The following is a 27,274-nucleotide window of genomic DNA, read 5'->3' on the forward strand; positions in this document are numbered from 1 at the left end:
ATGTTTCATCATTACAAATGTTTTTCTTAAGTACCACGTAATCACTTGGCAGCCATGTGAGGGAGGAGAAAGTTGCATCAATAATCGGAGCTCCCTGAATCGTAATCAAATCGAATTGTGATGTCCCTGAAGATTCCCACCCCTACTTCAAATTTATCTCTCATTACACGTATCACAATTTTACCGTTCGAGATTTCGTGACCCTGCATGACCCACTGTGCAGAATGCTTTTGCTGCCATTTCCAGTTTGAAACACACCTGGTGGGATGGCAGCGGGCTGGTGAAAGCGTCAATTATGTCACGTACAGCTTACACATCCAGTGAAAAGGGTGACTATGTCATAAAAAAAATCTTAGATTTTTAGTAATTGTTTGACTTTCTTACTCATGTTTTCTGATAGCATTAGAAACCGGATAGTAAAGTTATTTAAAAAGAAATAAAACATGGGCATCTCTCTAGCCTCTACTTGTTTTCAATGTCAAAATACTTTTAAGCTTCACTGTATTCATATTTTAAAATGAAAACTGAAAATGCACCACTGTGTAACCCTAACCTGCATAAAGTCGAGTTTTTTTTTATCTGAGAGAAAAGGAGAATTTCGATTAACTTTTACATAGAAACCATAAACTATAGTTTCTTGTGACACATTGATTTATGGTACCTAATAGAATAATATTTTCTCACTTTTACCCTTTCTCATATTTTAACTACACATCTTTACCAGATTAAAAGTCTTCAGTTGTCAAACAGTCCCTTTTCTTTTCTTTTTACATTTTCTGTCCCTGCCTTGTTCCCCAAACGCATTAGTTATTGCTCATCTGTCATCTGGTGGATTCCATCGCTTTTCCAGCCCCATGCCAGACTGAATAGCAATTTAAATGCAGTTCACTTCACATTTATTTGAAATCTCATTAACTGGGTAAAAAGAACCAAAGAAATGGGTTGTAAATAGAATATCTCATCCACGTTGATGAGGGAAAATTTATTCATGATTAGCCTTCTTTTTCACTTCCATTTCCAGCACAGAATTTGTCTGTAAAGTGTCAGCAGCCGTTTTCAGGGTGAAGCCTGGTATCTCCTCTAAATAGGCTCCATTTAAACTGACACAAGAGGCTGTTCAGACGCTGAGAAATGAGATGTGTTAGGAAAAGTAAAAATGAACGACGATGCCTTCTCTGTGACAGCCGCTCTGACAAGGATGAAAAAGATTTACTACAAATGTCAGCAGAAATACACTGATTTATGAGATATTCTGACCTCTGTGCAAATAACCACACACTGCCGACTTTTTAGCTTTATTTATATATAGCTCAACAACTTGTTGGTGATCAAATTTTGATATATTTGGTTTATTTTGTTTGTATTTTTTTAGATGAAAAATATTCTGTGTTTTTGCTGAATTTAAAGGTGCAATTTATAAGAATGACATCCTGTGATGAAATGTGGGTACTGCTGTCCATTTTTTTTAAACAAAATTTTTATCATGGCTGTTTCCAGTTACGGATCAACACCAGAAAGTTCTAGATGACATGCAAAGATGAGTCATACACAGTAAGTTGATGAGTAGATAAAGACATTGTCATATATGTGTTGGGAGTTTTACGTAGGGAACATTTACAACACACGGAGGCAAACTAACATACAGTATAGTATGTCTGCAGCATTTCAGGAAGTGTGGTTGTTGCCGTCTTGCTGCTAGCGTGCCATTATAGTTCTGAACTACTCATTAAAGGAAGGAAACCCCATGATTGACTCATCATTCACTCCACACACACTTCACACACACATTTTACTGGATTCAGTGTTGATAACTGACAAAGTAGCTTGAGATATTTTTAGAGCCAACTATTTGCTTCTAATTAACTGTTAGCATTGTTAGCTCAACGTTAGATTCTTGCCTTATTTACCCGATATTAGAGTAAAACAGAAAGTTGCTGTGGCTTCGTAGGGGTACAAGAAATAATTGCTCCATTTTACTGGTTTTGGTTCTTAAACAACTCTGGAGGGTTTTGCCTGCCGGTGTCAAATTACAAATGCTGGTGCTGTAGTGTAGGGAGTCTAAGGCTGTGTCTCAATTCAGGGTCTGCATCCTTCGAAGGACCCAGTCTACTCGGCTGATGTGGGCTGGGTCCTCCGTCGGCCAAGTAGACCGGATGTTTACGGCTGTGAATTTGGACAGGCCTAGCCTTCATGAATTACCGCCGCTAATCTTGGTGAACGTTCCGTCACCTATCAACCATGGAACCGCTGAACAGAAGGGAGAAGGAACGTTAAATGATGGAGCTCGAAGTTTTTTTTAGCTTTTTAGTCATTTGCTTGACCGTTGGAGAGCTAAATCATAGAAAAAACTTTCGACTAGCTGAGCCTGAGCAAAGATGTGATAATAGTTTTTAATACTTTCTAAGGGTCTTAATTTGACCAAAACCAATTTATCACCTTTTAAGACTTTTCAAGACCCAGCGGATACCCTGTAATATTAAACAATTCACATTTGTAAACAAAAATAAAATTCAAGAGTTTAATACAGAACTGATTTTATTTAGATATTTCTTTTATATGTACATGTTTAATCTTTCTTAACCATTTTTTCTAGCAAAGTAAAAGCCTGTCAAAATTCTCCCTTCTCTCCTGTGCCCTCTGCTGCTCTGCCTCCCTCTGCAGCCTCATGTCCTCCCTGATCAGCTCCAGAAGCTGGTCATCGCTGTCAACTTCTCCTTGATGCCCATTTTCTCCAGAATGGTCTTAATAAACATGTAAGAAAAAAAACAGGAAGAGAAAAGAGGACAACGGGTTATTCCTTTCATGTTTTCGCAGAAAAAACTAAACTCAAACGAGTTTTTAAAATATGAGATGTTATTGTACCTCCATGCCACAGCTGCCGAATACTTAGCTCCAGTGATCATGTGGTCCATCTTCGCCCTAAGCTTAATAAAGTCCCTGGTTTACTCTTGTCCCTAAAATACAAACTCCTATTAAAATCAGGGGGGAAACGTAGCGGGAGAAGTACGACACCGAGCGGCCGAACATACGAGCCGAGACCGCAATACAAGCACTTTTACTGTAACATTTCAAACTAAAATAATGTTCATGTATCACAAAAAGCCCTTAGCCTAACAGTTTTCAAGTTTATACTGACATTTATATGAGCGATCCTCTCCAACAGCTCCCACTTCACTGTCCGCCATTGTTTTGAAAAGTTCTATGTCCGGCCCACAAGGTATCTTGGGAAATGTAAACCATTGAAGGATATACCGGACCCATCCTTCATACAGGCGAAAAGAAGGCCGAATTTGTCAACTGCATTTGAAGGACTCTTCGAATTGGGACAGGCCTGGTCGTGGCGCTGTGACATAACCGGCCGACGAAGGATGCAGACCCTGAATTGAGACATAGCCTAAGTCATGCCCATCTTTACCCGGACCATGGTTTCCCAGAAGAACAAAAAATTGAATGCAAGGGCTAAAAACACTATGCGATAGAAAAAAAAATGGGTCGATAAAACTTTGATAAAAAAAAGTTTCCTCTTTTCATTATAGCCTATCAGGTAGCAGCATACTAGACTCACTACTGACTTCTAACCAATCAAAACCGCAGACTCTACGTCACCAGGCCCTCCCCTTCTCAAGCCAAAACAAACAATGAGCAAGATGTGTCAGCGAGAAGAGGCAGAGAAAAAAAATACTGAAACAAAAAAATGGCCAGGGCTGCACGTAAAATATATTTTATACAAATTTTCTAATATTTTTTTCAATAATTATCAAAATCGAGCAATATAAATAAACTGTTATTGTTAATAATAATTACTACTAAATGAACACAAGAGAACACATAATCATTGGTAATGTGTGTGATGAGAATCTGACTCTGCAGTTAATTAGACACTCCAGATGTTCCTGTTATCTGCTGCTCACCCCTCCTCTCGGGTATGGTTTTTCTGCACACAGCGTGAGAATAGGTCCCTGTTTTCTGTTGAGATAGTAGCCGCATCCTGTTTAACCATATCTCAAGGCTGCAAGTCTGCTGTTTAGAGGATTGTTCAAACTTAACCTTGTACACACATGTGACCTCTCCCTGCTTGAGTGAATAAATCTAGCCGTCTCAAACTGAGAGATCAGAACACTTCTGGCAGCTGCTGAAGCAAGACGGTAGTCCTTGCATGAGAGCTGTGTGTTATCCCTCTGCAGCGGTGAATCTTATTTTGACTGGTTTTCTGACTCCAACATCAACTCAGAAGCAGACATCTTTTTCTCCAATCGCTCAGAACCTGTCTTGGTCTTTCAGGACCAACAACTTGGCGTCACGAACAGGATTTTTCCTCCAAGAAAAGGGGCAATTGGAGACCATTCGACTCTGACCTGGTGAAAAGGATCCAGACACAACCTGCCGCGGCTCAAACAAGGTAAGCAGACCATTTAATTCTGCTCATTGGACTTATTCAAAAGCATTTGTGTCTTGAATTCCTAGTAGCTAAGGTCCTAAATTTTGCTAGAGTTGATGTTGGAAAAATTCATAGGTATATAGAAAAAGGTCCGGGACCTAATATAAACGAGAAGATTGTCTCTGGTTTTGCTTGCCAAATATTCATCGATGGATGGATAAAATATTACCGGGTTATATTTAAGCAGGGTTGGAGGCCCTGGGGACCGGGGACCCCTAAATTCCACTTAAGGTCTGTGACCTGACAAAATTACATTTTCCATAAAAGAGACGAGTATATGAGGAATATGATTTAGTTAAACACAATCTGTATGAATGCCGAGCTTCAGTCAATTCTGTCGGTAAAACAGATAGAGCTGACTGAATAACTTGGATTACACAATAAGGGGGCATAATAAACTCTGGGAGTAGTGTATGCCTCTTTGAACTAGAAACAACATTTTTGGGCCTTTAAAGGTACCAAGTAACTGATAAAAGTACAAAAGCACATAAATATACAAAATACACAATGAACAGCAGAGTAGGGAATAGTTGCATGAGCGGTACACCATTATAAACTGCAGATAAGAGGGTAATGAATGAATGTGGAACTAACTCTATGAACAAAGTATAGTACTAACCTTAAAGTGAGAACAATACAGCACACCCTTGTGGATGCACAGGTAAGAACTTCCCACCTGGAAAGGTAGAAGCAGAAGTTACCACAACGGTTTTTCAGTGCTGTCTCACTCAACCACCAGTGATTAGAGTTCCCTAGGAGCTGAGACCTCACTGGTCCAAATTGCCACCAACAAAAATCCAATACAAGTCACAACATGGAGGGTGAAATCGATCAAGAAATGACCGATGATGGGTGGGGTCCTAAAGAGGTTTTGAGCTCTCTGGGAGAACAGTTAGCCTGTGTAGAAACAGTACTTAATGCCACCAATGACCCAGCTACAGCGACAGAACAAAGAAAGTTGTTAAGAAAGACAGCGGATAAGTTGTTAATGAACAGAGGCAAGGATATGAACAGCTCGTGGAACTGGGGAATGATTTGGAGGCGCAAAGCAGATGAGGCAAGAAAGAAGGAGGAGGAAGCGCGCAGATTATTAGCTTCGGCAGGAGTATTAACAAAAAGAAAACACAAGAATGAGATAGATAAACAAGCAAAGAAAAGGGGGAAATACACGCAGTGGGTCATGTTATGGAATACAGCCAGAACAAACATGAAAAAACAGAAAAGAGCAACCAAATCAATGCTGCCACCCTACTCCCCCCGGCCCAGCCCTCTCCAACTGCCCCGGTGCCTGGCATCTATCCAGTAATTAACATCACTGGGGGTGTAATGTCTATAGAACAGGAAGAAGATTATAAACATGAGAACAAAACAGGCTGTATGAACAATCCCGAGGGACCCAGTATCTCCCACATTTCTCCCCTGTCCTCGATAAAGGATGAACCAGCTAGGGCAGACTCCACCCAGTTCCAACCCTTCTCAGAAAGAGCTGCCCGGGAGGAACAAACCCAATTGATGTCAGAAATACACAGGAGAATACAGGCAGGCACCACCCCCAGTTATACGACCACTCCATGGGCCATATCCGACCCCCAAGGGACATCCACTCCCGGCTCACAGGCTCCTTCTGAGTTTCGAGGTGAGTTCAGAACTTCACCCAATAATCCATTCACTAATGTATCCGAGTCCGTCGCCATAGTGACAGGAGTACAAGGCAGTGTCGAGTCAGATACAGCCAAAAGTGACGGTGTTGTAGTAACCATGTCCCTGACGGGTCAACCTAGACCATACTCCCAACCCAGCCGCAATCCTGACCTGACACGGACTCCGTCAGACATGGAGCTTTGTGAGCGGTCAGTTTATGAGCAGTCAGAACAGTCAGAAGATGAAGAGCTAATCCAGCTCTCTTCCCCTGCTCACATCAGGCGATGCGGCCCAAAGACGCGTTCGCAGGGGCCAGCGACTACTCCCGTCACCCAATACCCACTTATACAGGCTAAAGCCCACGGCCAAAGAGTGTACCAGCCCTATTCCTTTGGTGACATCCAAGCCTTAGTGGACAAACTTCCTGACATGAACGAGGGAGGGAATGCACGGCTAGAGGATTTAGACAGATATACTACAGGCCAGGATCTTGCCTTGGGAGATTTCAGAGCAATCATCACCAGATGCACTTCAAAATCGCAGGCGGAAGATTTAGAACAAAATGCAGGCACCCAGCACCTTCAGAACTCGGTCCCACTAACAATCTCTCTTAAAACGTTAGGCCCGGCCCTTAGGAAACAGTTCCCGCCTAAAGATCAAGGAGGAATACACAAATTTAAATGGGATGGGAAAATGAACCCCACCTCTTTCCTGAACAAAGCAGTGGATGATTGGGTTAACCACACAGGCCAACATCCAAGTAAAAAATCCACACATGGCACATGGTTTAAGAAAGCTGTCCTCCGAGGGGTTCCAGACTCTGTGGCTCAGAAAATGAATGACAACCCTGATTTGGCTGATTGTGACTTTAATAAATGGAAAAACCACTTAATATTGAACCTTACAAAGGTTAAAAAGGCGGAGGACAAGAAATCTGATAACTTAGAGGACCTTCAGAAACAACTACTGAGGGTTCAATTACAGGCTGCCAAAAAGACTCTGGGAGAAAAGGGGGATAAGACTAGGAAGCAGATGCTCGCCACTACTGCCCCGCCTCCACCACCGCAGTTCAATCCAACACCTGATTCTTACCCAATGCCACCATGGCAGCTGCCGCCACCCGCTCCTGCCCCATACCCAGCGCCCCAACAAAATATACCTCAGCAATATGCCCCGCAATTTACGGGTCAGCATAGAGGTGGTTTCAGGGGTCGCTGACAAGGGAGGTCTGCTAGAGGCCGTGGGGGACTCTCTGGACAGGATGTATGCTATAACTGTGGTCAGACTGGACATTGGGCCCGCAACTGCCCACTGCCCCCTAATCCCTCACGAAGGGGGCGAGGTTATGGCGCAAGACCTGCTCACACTGCTCCTGGATTTCCTGTTGGAGCACCCACCCAGATGCCCGTGATGGGCTGGGAGAATGGTCCTAGAGCATAGGACACCCCACAGAGAGACTGACAGTCCGGGGAACACGACAGATCCCCTACTGTCTATATCTGTTGATGGACTATCTCGACCGTTTTTAGTCGACACTAGCCACTTGCTCTATGATCCGCAGTGTGCATCCATCTAAAACCTCCTCTCGTCACATCACAGTCATGGGTTTCTCTGGGGAACCATAAACTCTGCCGTATACCCTCCCACTGCCTACAACCATTGGACATCAAACTGTGTTGCACAGCTTCGTTTGCTCTCCCACCGTTCCAGTGAACCTCCTGGGAAGGGATCTGCTTGTAAAACTGGGGGCCACCATTTTGTGTGGACCCACAGGACTAACTGTCACCTTGCCGGAAGGAACAGTTCTACCATGCCATGCTGACACTGCTGACGCAGCCGATGGAGTATATTTGCTTCAAACGCTCACCAACGCGCTGGACTATGCCGACATCTATTGGGTTCTCTTACTGCCAGAAACAAGAGATACCCCTGGCATTATGTCCTTGTACCAGCAGTGGAAACCCTGGCTAACACAGATCCATCCATATGTTCCCCATCCTGACCCACCTCATTTAACACTGTTTTACGACAGGCATGAAAATTCCTGGTACCAAAATTTGTTCCAGGACCAACTAGAAGGAGCCACCTGGAGCATTCAGACCCAGGATATCTATGTGGCTGGTGAGGGTGTGGCTGCTGCTGCCCTCCTTACACCTGATCAGAATGCTTTGTATATGATGGCGGACGAGGCAGTACCTCATGTCTCCTTGGCCATAAACCCTGCCCACCAGGGCAAGGAGCTGGGGGGAATGGTTAAACGTTCCCTGGCGACCCAAGATTGGCAAACTACCGATTTACCCCAAGTACAGTTCTCTCCCTCCACTAAAACATATAAAATTACTTCGAGCGCAACAAATGTCGGAAGCCTTGAACATAACATAATTAGTCGGTCCCATGGCAGGGAACGCACTGACCACCCAGACACTCCAGAGATGTTGTCCAAGCTCCCCAACTCCTTGTGGTCAACAGGTCCAACTGACGTAGGTCTGGTCACAGTCGCTCCCGTGACCTTCCATCTAACTACATCAAGCCCTCTTTGGATCCCTCAGTATCCACACAAACCTGTGGCTGAGGCGGGGATTGCAGATACCATCTCTGGACTGCTGGCCGCAGGGGTTTTGGAACCGTCCATTTCACCGTGGAGCACTCCTATTCTACCTGTAGAGAAAAAATGTACTGGAAAGTTTCGTATGATGATGATGATCTTAGACAGATAAATGCCCTTGTGGCCACCGACTCTTTACCTGTACCAAATCCGTATGTGGCATTGACCAATTTGCCCCCGTTGCATGCTTGGTTCACTTGCATTGATCTGGCCAATGCGTTCTTTTGCCTTCCATTGCATGATTCCTTGCGATACATCTTTTCATTCACGTTCATAGGAAAGCAATGGCGTTACACCCGTTTGCCACAGGGTTTCGCCTTGTCCCCCGGGTTGTTTAACCAATGCCTTAAAAACTTGCTGGAAACATGCCCACTACCCGCAGATTGTATTCTCATCCAGTATGTAGATGATTGCTTCTGTCAGCTCCCTCCGCAACCTCCTGCCTACAAGCCACTCAGATTATGCTACATCACCTGGCCACGTTAGGATTTCCGACCCCTTCCCACCTACACTTTCTTGCAAACAGCATCTCCTGATTGGCACGTTCTTCATTCTGCTTGCATTAATCCCCCTAGCTATCCTATTTCTCTGTGAAGGATTTCCCAGACCCGGAATAACCCCCACCGTAGTCCCATCTCCCCTACCCCTTTTAATGACTAACACTGACCCCTCTTGGGACTCTCCTTCCTCGAACAGTGCTTGCCCACGCATCAAACGATCGACTATCACTTCACCCACCTGCTCTACCAGCCAAACTGAGGTAATCATGTTATGCGTCCCCCTTGATACTGCTGTCACCGCCACTGTACCCTATGAAACTAACCATTATTCGATTACACCCTGGCTACTTGATATCCTCCGAGCCATCCCCTGAAGCTTGCTTCGTTTACACTGACCCTCGCAACTGCATAATCCTCCGTCGTTCTTTCCCCTGCAATTTTGAATTGTACTGCTACGTATGGGAAATCCTTGGCCCCCACTACCCATATCCATTTACCCCGTCCTCCTTCATCAATTAACTCGTATTATTTCATAGATTATTCTTGTTGTTTTGTTGAATTGATAAATTGTTGGGTTTTGTGGTAATGAATTAAGGATGATGATTGTGTTTGTTTTCTACTTTTTATATCATTGTTGAACTCTTATTAGAGTTCAAAAGGAGGAATGTTAATAATAGTTACTACTAAATGAACACAAGAGAACACATAATCATTGGTAATGTGTGTGATGAGAATCTGACTCTGCAGTTCATTAGACACTCCAGATGTTCCTGTTATCTGCTGCTCACCCCTCCTCTCAGGTATGGTTTTTCTGCACACAGCGTGAGAATAGGTTCCTGTTTTCTGTTGCGATAGTAGCCGCATCCTGTTTAACCATATCTCAAGGCTGCAAGTCTGCTGTTTAGAGGATTGTTCAAACTTAACCTTGTACACACATGTGACCTCTCCCTGCTTGAGTGAATAAATCTAGCTGTCTCAAACTGAGAGATCAGAACACTTCTGGCAGCTGCTGAAGCAAGACGGTAGTCCTTGCATGAGAGCTGTGTGTTCTCCCTCTGCAGCGGTGAATCTTATTTTGACTGGTTTTCAGACTCCAACATCAACTCAGAAGCAGACATCTTTTTCTCCAATCGCTCAGAACCTGTCTTGGTCTTTCAGGACCAACATTATCTCTATACTTTTTTCTGTCTCATCTAGCCCTACAGCTATGCTAGAAGAGAAGAGATTCTGTGGTGATGTCACATATGCGACGTGCTGATATCTAATTTGTAGTCATGCTAATTACAAACTTTTACAAGCTGATGAATCTCAAAGTACGTGACTGGCGTGGTCGAAACACCCATCATTAGTTTTCATTTAAATTGCAGTACAACATATGTGTGATCCAGGGCGTAAGGCCAAGGGCGTCAGTTTGTTTTCAGAATTGCTGGGGACAATAACCATACACTTGAGTGGGGTTTAAAAATTGCTGGGAACAATAAAGTAGGCTAGCACAGGGGTCGGCAATCCGCGGCTCTGGAGCCGCATGCGGCTCTTCCATCCATCTGATGCGGCTCTCTGTGCTTGTAAAATAATGAATGGATATTTAAATAAAATGCTTTATATTTTACTGCATTAATTTTACATCTGTATGCCAATTCTAAATGTAAAGATTGTCTGCGTAAACCTGAACAGGTCCAACCCGGTCTTACTGTGAGACCGGGTTGACGGGTCACGCTTGTGCCTAATCATATCGGCGCTTTGTGAGCTGAAGACAATGTGAGATTCTGGGATTCTCCTCAGACGGCTCCTGGATGTGTCGCCACATTGGAGACAGGAAGTTTCATAATCAGGGAACATTTTCTAAGTGACAAGTCTCTCTGAGAGACAGGGTTTGGAAAACACTCGCTTCAGTGGGAGGAATCTTCCTGCATGCGCTCTGGTTCTCTGGGTGGCTCTGGGGTTAATCAAGTTTAATTGTTACTCTTTGCAACAATCTTCACAGGAAGGCAAAACAGTTAAACGGCAGGTTACAGATATTTCCATTTGACTGTTTATTTTGACAGATGAACTCAAGGATGTTGCTTGGTTTGAAAGAATTACCCCGACGCACACTGATGCGCATGGATGAGCTGACATTTTAATCGTTAAAGCACATCGCGGAGGTAAAATATTCCCATCAGAACATCAGAGCTTTATACTGGACACTGTGTTCAGTGCGGCTCGGAGCGCCCACGGTGGACAGTGAGCTGAAGATCTGGGGTTCCAGCGCAGTGCAGAACCACGACGCATGCGATAAGATTTCCTCCCACTGAAACAGTCTGGAAACCCGGTCTCTCTGAGGGATGTGTCACTTGGAAAAATGTTCTTTTTATGAAATTATGAAACTTTGGCTGAACAGCGCTTGTTCCCGTCTCTAATATAGAGACGCATGACGCGTAGAGACATTTGATCACGCACAAAGTTTATGTGGAGCAGAAGCGGCCGGGCCACGGCAGGTGAAACGTTCCTAGCCTACATGAAGTGAAACTGTTTAATTGTAACATTAATGTGTTACTGGACACGGTGGTCTGGTTGGTTAGACCAGTGTTTGAAGTGGAAAACACACACACACACACACCAATTAAAATAATGCTGATAGCATGGACTAGAAGACAGGTGATGGTTTACGTATTTAAATGATGATCAGGCTGCTGTAAAATGTAATCTCCATCCACATCCAGACACAATTATCCTCTATTCTTTCTCTATTTGCTCTGCTCTTGTCTGGGCTGATCAGCTGACGGTGCGCGCGGCGCGCCTAACTAGCGGCTGATGCACATTTTACGCATTTGGAGAGGTGGGCTGGATGCTTTGCTTTTACTGGAAGATGGTTAACGCACGGGTGTAGACTACATATTAATGACAAATGAATGAAAATTAAATTATGAGTTTTTACTTCATATTTTATAAATAAAAAGGATGGAGGAACACATTTATGACATCTTTTTAAACTAAATTTTCTAGCGCGACCTGCCTGCTTCACTTAAGTCACTGCTTATTAAGGTCCGTCCAAAATTACCGTGGGAAACGGGTAATAATGGCTCTTTGATGGGAATAGGTTGCCTACCCCTGGTATAAGATCTGAGCTGGTAAAACAAAAATCCTCATCAGCAGGCTTTTTTGAAAGTGGGGGGGACACAGCTGCCAATCACAAATTTTGCTGGGGACATGTACCCGGCGTCCCCGGTTAAAATGACGCCTATGCGTAAGGCAAAGCAGATTAGAAAATAGCGTTTTTAGCCCCGTTGACTTGCATTCATTATTTCGTTCTTCCAGGGATCCATGAGCCGACCAGAAAGGGAGGGGAATTAGGCTCCCTATTAGCTCACTACATATTTAGCAATCTGTAAACAGTAACTAAGACTCACTTTTATTTTTCTCTGAAAGGAGAAAAGCTGACAACCTCCAGCTGGCTGATAAGGAAATCTGTTTCGGTGTAACCTTCCTTCCAACTTGACTGAGACATTAGGCTGTTTTGTAACAATATCACTGTAGATTTCTTACAAATTGCACATTTAAAAAGGACAAAGCAGTCATTTCATTCACTTTTGACTGTAACAAACAAAAACAACCATGTTTGATTGTAATAGCATTAAATTCAATTGTTTTCAATTATTTTATTGGTTCAGATCAGAAAATCAGCTTAAAACGGGTAGCATCAGAAAGGAATTAACTGTAAATCCTATTCAGATGAAGTGTTTCTTTCAACTTTTGTCCTTTTGTCTGACTCCAAGTGTCCTCTGTAGCTCCATTGATCTAACAAAGAGCAGCGATAAATAAATAATCAAGAGACTTTGGAGACATTAAGCTTCTCAGCTGACACATCCCACCATACTGTCTTCACTGATCTAAATCATTTTAGGAACACAAGCTTGTCAAAGTGTGTGTGTTTACATCTTCATCACCGAGCTGTGAAGTACAGCGTAAACTTTGGTTTCACACCTGTGGACGTTCGGCGCACAAACACGGAGTCCAACGCTGCCAAAAGCTGTCACGTAGAGGGCATGGGGATGTGTGGGCCTAATGAGAGTCTGGCCAGGAGTCAGGAGCTTTATGAAGTCTCTGAGGTGGGGCTGGCTTATCGGATTAGATTTGTGCCAATAGGGTCAAGAAAAACACTTTGAAGATCAAACAAATATTAAGACATTGAGAGAAAAAAAAATGTTTCAAAAGAAAAACTTACGATCTGAATCAACTTCTTAAAATGAGTAACAAAGTCTGTTTCCTTTTTCTGTTTGCCTCTTTTTGTTATCAATTTCCTTAGTTTCATTCTCGCTGCTCAGAGCTTTGCTCTCACTACCAGATTTGCACTTACACTTTCTGGCTTTCTCCTTTGCAATCCCTGAGTTTTTGGTTGCAATTCTGACACAACCCTTTCGGGTGGGTGGGACTTCTGAGAAGTCCTCTCCCATAGGACAGTGGTTTCTCTTGAGTGACAGTTCAGTGACCTGGAAGTGATGTAGCCTCCGAGACATTTTTTTTTCCCACCTCGGTCAACAACATGAATTTTGAGCCCCAAACAGGTTATTTCTGCTGTCTGTGGTGTCTACTGAGGATCTAAAGTGAGTATTGATAATATATTTTATCTTTTCTTATTTAATCTGTAAATTAAGCCACCTTTTAAGTTGGTTTTAACCAGACGTTAGCTCACTAGCTAGCTGCTAAGCAAGCCATTGTGCTAGCCTCAGGACAATGGTCTATTGTTCCAGAGAGACGTATTAAAAACTCATCTTAACATATTTATTACTGGTTTCATGGAATTAATTATTGCAGTTTATGTTAATAAGTTTGCTAATTTTTCAGGAACCTGTGGAACATCAGAGACTTTGCAGCTACTGGAGCTAACCTGTGTACTGCTAACTTGCTACAGAGGAAGCAGCAGAAAGCTGAGCTAACAGGCTGTTTTGCAGGTAAATACTCTTTTAGTGGAACTGCAGGACTTTTATGGTATAACTCAGACAGAATCTACACGAGCTATTGTGGGAAGACATTTAAACTACATTTACACACAGATACATGTAATGTTTATTCCATGTTACTTGGACGGGCTAAACAAGTTCATAGTTCTGCCTGCTCCTTTTTCAGTGAAACAAATGGATTATATGATGTAACTCTGACTGAATAATTATCTAAGTGAGTATGTTTGATAAAAAATTTCTTTCCAGTATACAGATCTCAAGCTTTCATTCAGATGACCTTCAACAGTGCTGCACCCTGCTGAGGGACATCCGAGTAAAACCATGAGATGGCCATTTTCTGTTCACTAACTTGCTTTAGTAAATCCTTATTTTGGTTAAATAAATCAGTTGTTGAACCCCTACTCCTCTGTTTGGTCTCCTTTCTTATTACAGCCCGCCACTTCCAGTCTGGGTTGTAACAATCTGCAGACAGATTTCTGAGTATCTCCTCCTATACAGATCCTCACTGAGCCAAGTACTGTGAACAAATAGTTTCTCCATGATATTATCCAGCAAGGTCCCGTTTTTGTCAAAACAAGGGTGAGGTAATGAAAAAATAGAAATATTTCATTAAATTAACATTAAAATTATTTATATGCATACTTAAAATAAAAGAAAACATGTTTTGAAATATATAAAGTGCACCAAACTTGACTCAGTCCATTCAACAATTCTAAATGGACAATTATGTAACTCATCAATTAATTATTCGAAAGGATAATTTGTCAATTAAATGCTGAAAAAAATAAACAATACATTAATGAGGCAAGAACTTTTAAAACTTGAACATACCTACACCCACAAGTCTATTTTTACCTGGAGTCTCCTCTCAAGAGTGGCTGAAGTAATATTACAACTTTGACAGAATACAAATTCTCTCTCTCTCTCTCTCTCTCTCTCTCTGGAAGCCCCACTCTAAGGGCCTTTGCAGTGTAATAGTGAGTCATATATTGTACAACCACAGTCATAAAGTTTTCAATCAGTAGTTTTATTTCAGTATGTATTTTTCCAGTATCACAAAAAATAAAATTTTATATGGTTAAAACCATCTAGCTTATGTGCACTTTTTAAAACACTGCCCAGCAAACATTCGGACGTTTAATGACAGTTGAACGGTCACAACTGTAAAATAATATCACAGGAATTAGGAAAAAATAACACAGCACCTACTCTATTTGCCTTGCCCGGACTCGAACCTGGATTCTTCAGGGGGAGAGTCACCCACTCTCCCAGCTGAGCTATGCCAGCAACTACTGAATTTCAGATTTTTTTATATAGATAGGTAGAGGGTAAAGTGCGGGGTAAACTAACCAATCAGAGGACAGGGAAGATCTGCCACAGGCCACGCCTCCAGAGTGCCAAAACCCCTTCACAGCCGAGCGAGCAGAGTCAGAAACCGAGCGCGCAGAGAGGCTGCCGCGCGCGCGCAGGTTTGTCACTTGTGCACATCCTTGTGCGCTCACAGACACAGTTTGCTCCCTCTCAGTGCACAAATGACCTCTCGCCATGTATATTTTCACTCGCGAGTCCCATTCACACGCGCGATGTGGACCCAATCCGCGTGCACGGGTTGTGGCACGGCTCTGACACCATACAAACATGAACATTACCAGTGATCCACACTTTGCGAATCCACGGGAAGGATACTTGTAAGAGTGCATTTTGAGGTCGATGACGTCACAGCGCAGCGATGAGTACTGTCCGAATTCCAAGAATACTCATTCTCACGTCCTCAAACTCGTCCTCGCTTCGCCCACATTTCGAGGATGGGTCTGTTGTATCCTCACAGAACAAGGCTATCCCAGCATGCTTTGCGCGGCTGTGGATTTTCAACAGGAAGAGAAAATGGGGAGAGCTACGAAGTTTTAAACGTAAGTTTGTTAAAAACTAGCCATAGAACCCTAAAAAGCTTAAAGCAGTTCAGTTTATAGACGTTTTTCGTTTGTATATTTGTTTTTAAAATTGCATTTTAGGCAAAAATCAGCCAGAACGAGTTTGTATCACGGGTCCCAGTTATTCCCGTGTGTGTGTGTGTGTGTGTGTGTGTGTGTGTGTGTAGCGAATCAAACTTGTCATTTGTTTTAAGGACAACGGAGCAAAGAAGTGTTTTTATTAAGCTTAGAGGTGACGAGTGAAGCTGTTTACACACACAGCCACAGAAGTTCTTCTGTGAAAAGTAGTTTTACATTCAGGGATTTACACAGCTGACACGTTTTAATGAAGTAAAAAGTTTGTGTGAAGAATATAATTTTTATCCTCTCATGTGGATAAATGTAAAAATGTGTTTATTGCCTTTTTGTCACCTGTGGTCTGATTTTCTCTGTAGGACTGCAGGTGTCCAGGGTCAGGAGAGGCTTTACCTGGTGGTCATCCTGGGAGAGAGGCCTTCTACTGTGATCATGTTAATGTTATTTAGCTGTTTGATATTTGAACATGTTTATTAAAACAAATACTAACTGATAACTCTTTCTGGTCATTGATTTTATCACCAATTTTATTATTACAGATGTTTTTGAACAAGTTACATGAACAGAAAATGAAAAGATGGTAAGGAGACAAGATTATTTATAATAGGTTACACTTATTTACAGATCAAAACCAGTATGGACCAGTTATGTACGGTTAAAGCAGGATTAACCTGAGTGACTCTTCCTGGATCATTTATTTAAACTGAGTGAGCAGGAAGTCTTTAACAGTGCAGCTGGATCTGCTGCAGGAGGATCCAGGCGTGGATGGAGGGCTGGAGCAGACCCGTGGCTGGACGGTTCTGGTCAGAGGAACATCATACAGGACGGTCTGCAGAGAGAGCTTTGGGACGCTTCCTCTCACTGTCCACTCCATCGTCCATCTACAGGGCCTGCTGGGCTGGCTCAGACGACGGCTGTTACATCTCTGTGGATGACTTGCCTGTTAACAGTAGTGGTGGTCTGCTGGTACCTCCTGTAGGACAGAGCACCACTGACCTCCTCCACACACATCTTCCTCAGGCTCATCCTCCAGACCCACAACTTCACCAGCACAGAGGCAGATGTGCAGCACAGTGCATGCTGACCTGTAATAGATTAAATAAGGTTTTTTATAGAAAAATGTAAAACAAACCTATAACCTGCAGTACACTGGTTCTGTTCAGTTTAAAGAAAAGCAGCAGGGAAAACTACAGAGAATTTACAATTTTAAGACAGATCTAATCATTATTAAGCTTAAGTTGAATAAACAAATGCACATTGAAAACACTTCAATGCTATTTTACTTAAAAGCCTGTTTTTAAAGCATTTTACCCCCATTTGATGCTAAATAAGTTCTAAGGTCCAATTTACATCAGAAAACATCCTACTGCATTCAACATTTATAATGCATTTGGTTTATAATAATTACCTACATGATAGTACTCTGTAGTAATGTGTTGTGTACGTTTAACAAGTTCATTCTGTAGCTTAAAACATACATGAAGCCATCTAAAGTTAACATGTAAGTCCTGAAAGCTTCTAGAATAAACAAAGTTACTTTACCTGAAAACGGTTGTGAACAAACTCTGCTGATGGACGTGAAGCTGCTCTAGCTCCTTAATATTCCTGCTCCTTTTTCGCTAGCTTTAGCATTTTTCCTTTGCGTGTAGCTGCCACCACGGCTGTGACGGTACCTGCGGATACCTCGTAAAGGTGAAGGCTAGACTGTCCGAATTCAGAGCCGCTGACTTCCGGTTTTAGCGGTCTGGCAATGACCCGGCCTTGCTAGACCGGTGAGGACCCGTACCCGTAAGCATCCTGCCTGTGGATTTGGACACACCCGCTGACTGCTCTTTCACATAACCACATTCGGCAGAACAACTTCCGGTTCAAAAGGCCAACGGATCCATCATCCAATCAGTGATGCCTGTTGTTGCAGCACTGGTACCTACCTTTTCCGGTTTGTTTTTTGTTTTTGTGGTTTTCAATTTGGTTTTGCGTTTAGTGAATTTGTTTTTGCGCTTTTCAATTTGTTGTTGCATTAAGTGATTTGTTTTTGTGGTTTGCACTTCAGGGCCACCGTAGATAACTCATGTTGTTCATGTTAAGTATCAGTTTGGACTGTTTATTGAATATTCCTACAATAAATTCAGTCAAAAATACACATCCCTACTGCAGACCAATCCCACCTCATGTAGTTCATATGCTGTATAATAAACCCACAGTGATGGTTATGGATAAATATCTGTACTAATGGTAATCTTTTTCCATTGTTTCCAGTTGACAAGCATATGGACCTGTTGTTCGAGTCTGTGCTGGTGGATGCTCCACCATATCAAGAGTCTGTGGTGGTGGATGATCTACCATATCAGGAGTCTGTGGTGGTGGATGCTCTATCATATCAGGAGTCTGTGGTGGTGGATGCTCTATCATATCAGGAGTCGGTGGTGGTGGATGCTCTATCATATCAGGAGTCAGTGGTGGTGGATGCTCTACCTTATCAGGAGTCTGTGGTGGTGGATGCTCTATCATATCAGGAGTCTGTGGTGGTGGATGCTCTACCATATCAGGAGTCTGTGGTGGTGGATGCTCTATCATATTAGGAGTCTGCGGTGGTGGATGCTCTACTATATCAGGAGTCTGTGGTGGTGGATGCTCTATCATATCAGGAGTCTGTGGTGGTGGATGCTCTATCATATCAGGAGTCTGTGGTGGTGGATGCTCTATAATATCAGGAGTCTGTGGTGGTGGATGCTCTATCATATCAGGAGTCTGTGGTGGTGGATGCTCTACCATATCAGGAGTCTGTGGTGGTGGATGCTCTATCATATCAGGAGTCTGTGGTGGTGGATGCTCTACCATATCAGGAGTCTGTGGTGGTGGATGCTCTACCATATCAGGAGTCTGTGGTGGTGGATGCTCTACCATATCAGGAGTCTGTGGTGGTGGATGCTCTATCATATCAGGAGTCTGTGGTGGTGGATGCTCTATCATATCAGGAGTCTGTGGTGGTGGATGCTCTACCATATCAGGAGTCTGACTAAGTACCTGTGCCTGAACCTCTCTGTGTCTAGTTCAAAAGACCTGAAAGACCTGCTGTAAGCAGGCACAGGTTAAGATTTTAAAAGAACCTGCAATGTGAACAACACAACAGAATATAAATCTTTATTGTTATTGTACGCTGTACAGCTAGCATAAACTTGCATGCTCAGAAGCCACGTATGATTACATCGCCTACAGGTTGCCTGATGCTGAACTTCGGGCAGCTGCGTGTGACTGTACTCCCGTGGAACAACCGCCTGTGGGAGGAGTCGTTGTGTTGCTATTAGGAGTTTGGGTCGGAGTCCTGGGTTTGTGTTCCCTTTAATCTCTTCCTTAGCCTTGCTAGTCACCATTGCAGAGCACCATGGAGAGGCTTACCTGAAAACTCTTCTCGTGGGGCAGGCACATCCTCACACACCTGTGACCCCATCCTTGAATAAAAGCTGGTAGCTGGTCACTCATCAGAGTGTTTTAACCCATATCTAGCCCATGACTCTGCCGTTTTTCAAACTTACGTTCTCATGTTCTATGCAGATCTATGGGAATTCTTTCCTTGAAGCTCCTGATCACACAACCATACTGGCAGTCGGCTTACCCACTACCTTCTGCTCACCCGCTTGCAACTCATGTTGTCATTCTCCCAGACTTCTGGTTGTTTCTCCACCATTCTGCTGTCTCCCGTCTGCACTACAATTTCAGACTGTAAGTACCTAAACTTTTCCTTTTGTAAGTCATTCTTTAGTCATTACTAACACTCAATTTTACCTCAGGGCCTTCTGATCTTTAAACACTAAAACCTGTGGCTCCATCTCTGTGGCGTTTCTCAGTCTCTGTAAGCTACCTGCACAGTCTGAGAAAAACCTGACCTGTTGCCTCTTACTAACCTCTGCTCTTCTTCACAGAAGCTTCTGGTTCCTGATCTCCAGCAGTTACCTCTTCAGTCATCTGTCAAACATTTTAATAAACTGTTTTTAGCTCATTTGTCTCCTGAGTTTCTCTGCATGAAGGTCAGGTTATTGCAAAAATCATGACATCAGCAATTACTTTGCACCACTCTGTTAAACAGCTGATATTAATTTCAAGTGTATCTTTAAAAATACATTGAAAGTCAAAGTGAATGAAAGGCATCCATTCAGCTTTCGGTGTCTAATGCAGGATTTTATGGACAGGCACCAAAACAGGAAATTTATAAACTGAGATTTATTTACTAAATCAGGTAAACCGTAATAAAATACTAATGTTTAAAGTCCAGAGGAGGGAGGAAGGCTTTATAGCAGGGGTATGCAATTCTAGTCCTGGATGGCTGGTATCCAGCACGTTTTAGTTGTTTCCCTGCTCCAACACACTTGAATCAGTGGTTGAATTACCTGTGCAGCAGCTCTGCAGAAGCCTGTTAATTATCTGCGGACTGAAATCAGGTGTGTTGAAACAGAGTTAAAACTAAAACATGCTGGATACCGGCCCTCCAGGCCCAGAAGTAAATACCCCTGCTTTATAGGCACAGAGAACTCCCATCAGGATCCTGGAGACGGCACAAGGAGAGGACGACATGAGTGTGCCCTCCCAGATCACACCAACACCACCTGACCACATGGAGGCATGTGTAAGAAAGAAAAACTGGTGATGTATGAGATCTAAACAAAAACTACGAACAAAATCAATTTTACAGTTGTTTAACCTGCTGAGCATCGCCTCCCCAAAGAGCAGCACAAAGGTGCAACTGGCTCAGAACCAGGGTGCTCCGTAATGCAGGTAGTCACCTCCTCCTGCTGACACCTGAGGATTGCCTACAACAAAGGGAAAACTGATATCAATAAGGAAATAATTAAATCAGAGCTAAAAGTTTAATTTTAGTGTGACGTTTGAGATTGTGGGAAATAAATGTGGATATTATGATTTTTTATTGTGGGGTCAGTACCTTGGGCGTTTCTCTGCAGCAACATTTTGTCTGGCTGACAATGAAGTAGAAAAGTCACCAGTTGAGGCAGAGTTAGACTATATTACTCCAGCTAAGCTAAATGTAGCTAAACTAGACACTATTCACCTGACTATAGTTACTATAGATTTTATTAGATTTAATGAAGGCATCAGCTGTGACATAGAACTTGGTGTGTGTTTATGTATGTTTTAGGTGCAACAGAAAAAGAAGAGGGTTGTAATTATTTCGATGCCAAACAAGCTTGTAAAATAAAAATGCTTGTGGTGCTTTACCTAGATCAGTGCTTCCCAACTATCTCTAACCAGTACCTCACAAACTATATCATTTTGTTTTATCCATTGTTTACATTTAGTGTCCCACTTCCTCAAGTGCTTATGTGACATCTGTTTCACGTCAGAGATGTAAAAGTGGCATCAAATGTACTGTTCATACAAACTTAAGTAATAAAAACATCAGAGATGGATCTGATTTAGGGTGTCAGAAAGCACATTGAATCTGATTTGTCCTGTTCTGACAAACAAATGTCAGATCGGTATACTGGTAAGAAATTTGTTATCAAACATAGTCAGATAATTATTCAGTCAGAGTTACATCATATAATCCATTCGTTTCACTGAAAAAGGAGCAGGCAGAACTATGAACTTGTTTAGCCCGTCCAAGTAACATGGAATAAAAATTACATGTATCTGTGTGTAAATGTAGTTTAAATGTCTTCCCACAGTAGCTCGTGTAGATTCTTTCTGAGTTATGCCATAAAAATCCTGCAGTTCCACTAAAAGAGTATTTACCTGCAAAACAGCCTGTTAGCTCAGCTTTCTGCTGCTTCCTCTGTAGCAAGTTAGTAGTACACAGGTTAGCTCCAGTAGCTGCAAAGTCTCTGATGTTCCACAGGTTCCTGAAGGATTAGCAAGCTTATTAACATAAACTGCAATAATTAATTCCATGAAACCAGTAATGAATATGTTAAGATGAGTTTTTAATACGTCTCTCTGGAACAGTAGACCATTGTCCTGAGGCTAGCACAATGGCTTGCTTAGCAGCTAGCTAGTGAGCTAACGTCTGGTTAAAACCAACTTAAAAAGTGGCTTAACTTACAGATTAACCAAGAAAAGATAAAAAATATTATCAATACTCACTTTAGATCCTCAGTAGACACCACAGACAGCAGAAATAATGTGTTTGGGGCTCAAAATTCATGTTGTTGACCGAGGTGGGAAAAAAAATGTCTCGGAGGCTACATCACTTCAAGGTCACTGAACTGTCACTCAAGAGAAACCACTGTCCTATGGGGGAGGACTTCTCAGAAGTCCCACCCACTCGAAAGGGTTGTGTCAGAATTGCAACTAAAAACTCAGGGATTGCAAAGGAGAAAGCCAGAAAGTGTAAGTGCAAATCTGGTAGTGAGAGCAAAGCTGTGAGCAGCGAGAACAAAACTAAGGAAACTGATAACAAAAACATAGAGGCAAACAGAAAAAGGAAACATACTTTGTTACTCATTTTAATAAGTTGATTCAGATAGTAAGTTTTACTTTTGAAACATGTTTTTTTTCCTTTAGTCAATATTTTTGTTCTGTCAATTAAGAAATTTCTTAATTTTCGTTTGACCGTCAAAGTGTTTTTCTTGATCATTTTAAGAATCTGATTCAGATCGTAAGTTTTTCTTTTGAAATGAATGTTTCTTTCTCTCAATGTCTTAAAGAGGTCGTAATGCCCCCCTCAGAGTCTTACTCCACCCACGTATCAATTTTAAAAAATGCAACATTAGTAGGCGTTGCCTGGAGGACCGAGCCGCGGCAGTGACGAAAACGATGGCTAACTAGACGATGCTAGCTCCCTTCACTCTGAGCAGTTATTAGAAGTGGAGGACGTTTCTCCCCCTCCTTACCCAGACACTCGAGAAGAAAGGGACCAAGTCTATTTGGAGGAGACAAGTGGATCTGAGCCTTATTGTTTTGAGCTTGTGAGTTGCCTGAAATTACCGGAACCGACCCAACAGAACCAGCTCTGAATGGTAAGTAGCCGTTATCCATAGCATCAGATTAGCTGCAGGGTTTTGCTCCACGGCCCGAGAGCTAGTATTCAGCATGTTTTAGAGATTTATCTGCATCAACACACCTGGTTTTAATCAGCAACAAATAGCTGAGCTGCTTAACAGCTAATCTAACCCGTTAAAGCAGGAAAACCACGGAAACGTGCTGGATAGCTCTCCAGGAGCCCTGGGCTCAAGCTGCAGTCTGCTGCATAGAAAGTTATGAAACTACCCCATGAGAAAATTATTCTGTAATGTGTTCAGCCCACTAAAACTGCCCTGATTTCATTATTTATTTACTGATACTAGCTGCTCTTGGTTGCAGGTGATCCTCTGGTGTCTGCAGCTGGTCTCTGCTGGTGTCGTCAGGATCAGGAGCTTCCAGAAGAATGTGCCTTTCAATGACTCATTCCCCCTTATTTGTTATATTAATTAAATAAATCTCAATTTATATATTTCCTGTTTTTGTTCATGTCCATAAATACTTAAACATGCTTGAAATTAAAACGAGCTTTTAACAGTGAGGTGCTAGTTTAATTCATCACAAGAGAGCTAGTTAAACATGCAATGTGATAATTCAATAATGTAATTTATAAATATCCATTAAAATATCAAAACTGGAATCAAAATGAGATATTTGGCAGCACAAAAAACTTCTCAAACACACTATTTATTATAATAATTGTAGGCAGACAGGAGACAGAGCTGATGGAGGTTCTCAGTCATCGAAGGAAGGCTGAAGGCTTTCCAGGAACAAGAGATGTGGTGTTGTCTCTTCTCTCTCTATTCTGCCAGATGAGCTGATGGGTTACAGGTGTGTGAGGACATCCTCATGCTGTCATAACTAGGTGACAGGAGTTATCAGGTGATCAGCCAGGCTAATGATGAGATGCAGAAAGAAAACAAATCCAGGACAGTGTACAGTAATAACAATAATCTGTGGTGTTGCTCACCTTATGTGCTCTTATAGAGTATTAACGTGTGCCTGCTTCATGGTGTAGAGTCCATATTTTGCTGAGTGTCCTGCAATAATGCAGGTTATTAGTTAATTTACTTTTGATAGAAAAAACAAAATATTTCATGTAAAAGTTATTTACCAGGTGAATCAGCTCACACGTCACCACCAAGTGTCACAGGGGCAGAATCAGTAGCCTCCTTCATGATGTCATGATGTAATCACATAAGTTTATTTAATTGTTAATATCTTAAAAATTCAGAAATGTTTTAATTTTTTTTACCTTGAACAGTTCACTGAGCTTGCACTGTCACTGAGGTGGAAGCTGGAATCAACAGCAGACACCTCACATCTTGGTCTTTTCAGGGGTGTGGACGCTGCTCTGGGACTTTCTGGAAGATGAATTTCCGTCATGGTCCCCGTGTCACAAGACACTGAGGCTGTGAGCTCTATAAAAAACAAAGAAGCAGCACATTTATAAATGTTTAAAAGAGCATAAAATCATGTGTAACAATAATCTGTAAAACAAATTAAAACCAGAAGGTAATAAAATGTTTACATAGAAGATTATTAAAAATAATTCACCTTTGCTACGGGTAACACCACGTCAGCCTGGACAAGTGCATTCTTGCAGATTACTAAATCAGTCTGACAGCCAGTGTCTTGGGTAGATTTAGCCTGAAAAAAAAAATAGAAGCACATTGTTGTTTATAAAGTCAGATAATATACAAAAGAAACTGTCCTATATAGGTGCTTTATAACTTTATATGTGATGTTATTATAACGTAAAAGTCAGTCACATATGATGTGGAGAGCCTGAAATGCGACCTCCTGAACAGAATTCCTCACGGAACCGGGTTACGCTGTGCTGGATTTCACGCTGTAATGCTGTCTGTCAACTAGTGCTGCGTCAGTTAGAGACACTGTTGCAGAATTACCGACTGACACAAAAACAACCCGAATTTTCTCTGAGCCTGACAGTCATGTGGACCGTTTTGTCGGCCAGGGCTTCGAGATATGTTCCGATTCGCCGCTGATTCTAACCTTACATCCCATTCCACATTTTGTGAACTTGACAAATCTGCCCGAAGGCAGTGCAGGCTGATATTAGCTAAAGGAAGTGAACCACGTCTCGCAAACTTTGCATTTAGGTAGGAAATTGTCTTTAGAAGATGTTAACTTTTATTTAGCTTACTCACCTCAGACTGGAGCCCGTCATGGTGGGGGAGCAGAGTCGGTGGGCTGCATCTAAATCGCGGAAGAGCCACGGTGGGCACAGCCTCTTCAAACAGAGATGTGCAGAATCGCGGGTAAAATGCTGGTTGCAAACCACAGCACCAGGCGGGAGCTGAATGTTTTCCAGACACCGATTGCGCGCAACCACTGGCGTCTAATTTCTAAGTCCAGCGGAAAGGAGTACAACCCCACAGAGCCACCGCAACCATACTACACTACACCTTCTCACCATACTAACACGATATGGAGCACTAGACCTGAACTACTTTCCTAATAACACTAACAGCCAAACACTAACTAAACTACACTATCCAACAGCCAAGCTAACACTAAATAAGTATGTATAACACTAAAGGCTACGCTAAAGACTAGGATATGCTATATGCTAATGCTGAACTACCGCTGACCGTCCTACGCTCGCTTGCAAATCCAACTCCCAACTCGCCACAAGGCGTGGCCGAGACGCTCGTTGCTTTTATAACTTTGACACAGAGCTGCTACGTAGTACTCTACTGGTTTACGTAGTATCTTACTCTTTAGCCATTGGCTAAAATTTATTCAAAATGAGTCAAATTCTATGTTTTAAGCTGAAGGTGGAGCTATACTGTGGTATTTAGGCAGAATTTTTAATTTTTAAAGAAAATGCACCAAAATGCTAAAATAATGAACACACATTTAAAACACTATTAGACACTCATTTATACAGTTCATCAACAACAAAAAGTTAATTTAGACGTTACTTGCTCTTTAAAATTTGTTTGCTCTCCAAAGTGTTTTTCTTGATCCTATTGGCACAAATCTAACCCCATACTGGCTGGACTGGGTGACACCAGAATAATCCATAACACAGTGACACTTATGACTGCTGGCTGCTCAACTTTATCACTGGAGCTGCAGTCCATGTTTTATTGAGAGAGGGAGTGAAAGCAGAGGAGATCACATTAATCAGCTGTTGTTTAAATGGGACTTAGTGGTTAGCGTTTAAGCGGTTTCCAGCTCATTCGTTTAGTTTCAGATGCTTTTAAATGCTGCCTTATTTACGGGGGGTGGGTACCTTATGGATGTTGGTAAATTAGGATGAATGTCACTAATGATTGGAAGATTATCTGTTTCTATTTTTGTATAAAAAGCACTCTGTCTGTGATTTTTCATTTGGCAAATGCGGTTTGTTTGTCTTACTTTATTCTCTGTAATGAATATTTGTAATTCTGTTCTTGTTCAAACCGGTTTATCATCAGAATGAGGCACAATGTTTCCATGAGTTTCCCCAGACAAAAAAACTAATTTGAACTAAATTCAGTCTGAAGAGACATAGAAAAAGTGTGTTGATATAAATAGATTGTAATGTCAGCAGTGCACTTTGTACTGGCTGGACAACTATACCCAACCTTCCACTTTTGATTATGATGGCAGGAAATGTGCTGAATGCACTTCCTGCTTTCAACTTGGGACAAAACACGACTGAATCCCAACGGAGTTATCCGATTGAGTAAATTATGAAGCTGAGGGAGAAATCAAATCACTTTCTGCAGAGTTCGATGATGAGGTACCGCAAAGCCTGGACTCAGAATCGTATTAGTTCCTGTGCAGACAAAACCAGATCTAAACATCACCAGATTCATGGGCTTTAATTGGTCTTTTTCACAAGGTCAAAAATCTGCAGCAAAAACATTAATGTGCATTTTTGTCCTGCTTTGTGTGGAGATTAATGCCAGTTTCCCCTGCAGATGTTGGCAAATATTAGTTCTCCAAAAGTGTTCTTATGTTACAAAGTGATTGACAGGAGAGCTGGATGTGTGACTGCATTATGAGTGTGTGCGTGTGTGTGTGTGTGTGCGCGCGCACGCCCCTCATTGCAGAGCGATTAAGCATCCGGAAGGCTCTGAGCCTACAGAGGAGTAAAACAAGGAAACCTCCTCTGAGACAAGTTTTCTTCACCCGTGTCGGTTCATTTTCACCTATCC

The 27,274-nt window shown here is 42.2% G+C and overlaps 2 long non-coding RNA genes across 2 annotated transcripts; one reads left to right on the forward strand and one right to left on the reverse strand.

The window, feature by feature from the left end:
* The first annotated feature begins 19,470 nt into the window (after positions 1 to 19,470).
* Positions 19,471 to 21,192, forward strand: LOC129164895 (uncharacterized). Its single transcript, XR_008564363.2, has 3 exons — positions 19,471 to 19,853; positions 19,922 to 19,983; positions 20,054 to 21,192. It is a non-coding gene; the product is annotated as an uncharacterized lncRNA (long non-coding RNA).
* Positions 21,193 to 23,239: 2,047 nt separating this feature from the next.
* Positions 23,240 to 24,497, reverse strand: LOC129164896 (uncharacterized). The gene is made up of 3 exons (XR_008564364.2): positions 24,358 to 24,497; positions 24,217 to 24,274; positions 23,240 to 24,142 (listed from the first exon to the last, which is right to left on the reverse strand). It is a non-coding gene; the product is annotated as an uncharacterized lncRNA (long non-coding RNA).
* Positions 24,498 to 27,274: the final 2,777 nt, after the last annotated feature.

Source organism: Nothobranchius furzeri, chromosome 14 (assembly GCF_043380555.1).
Source record: "Nothobranchius furzeri strain GRZ-AD chromosome 14, NfurGRZ-RIMD1, whole genome shotgun sequence".
In the NCBI taxonomy this organism is placed as follows: domain Eukaryota; kingdom Metazoa; phylum Chordata; class Actinopteri; order Cyprinodontiformes; family Nothobranchiidae; genus Nothobranchius; species Nothobranchius furzeri.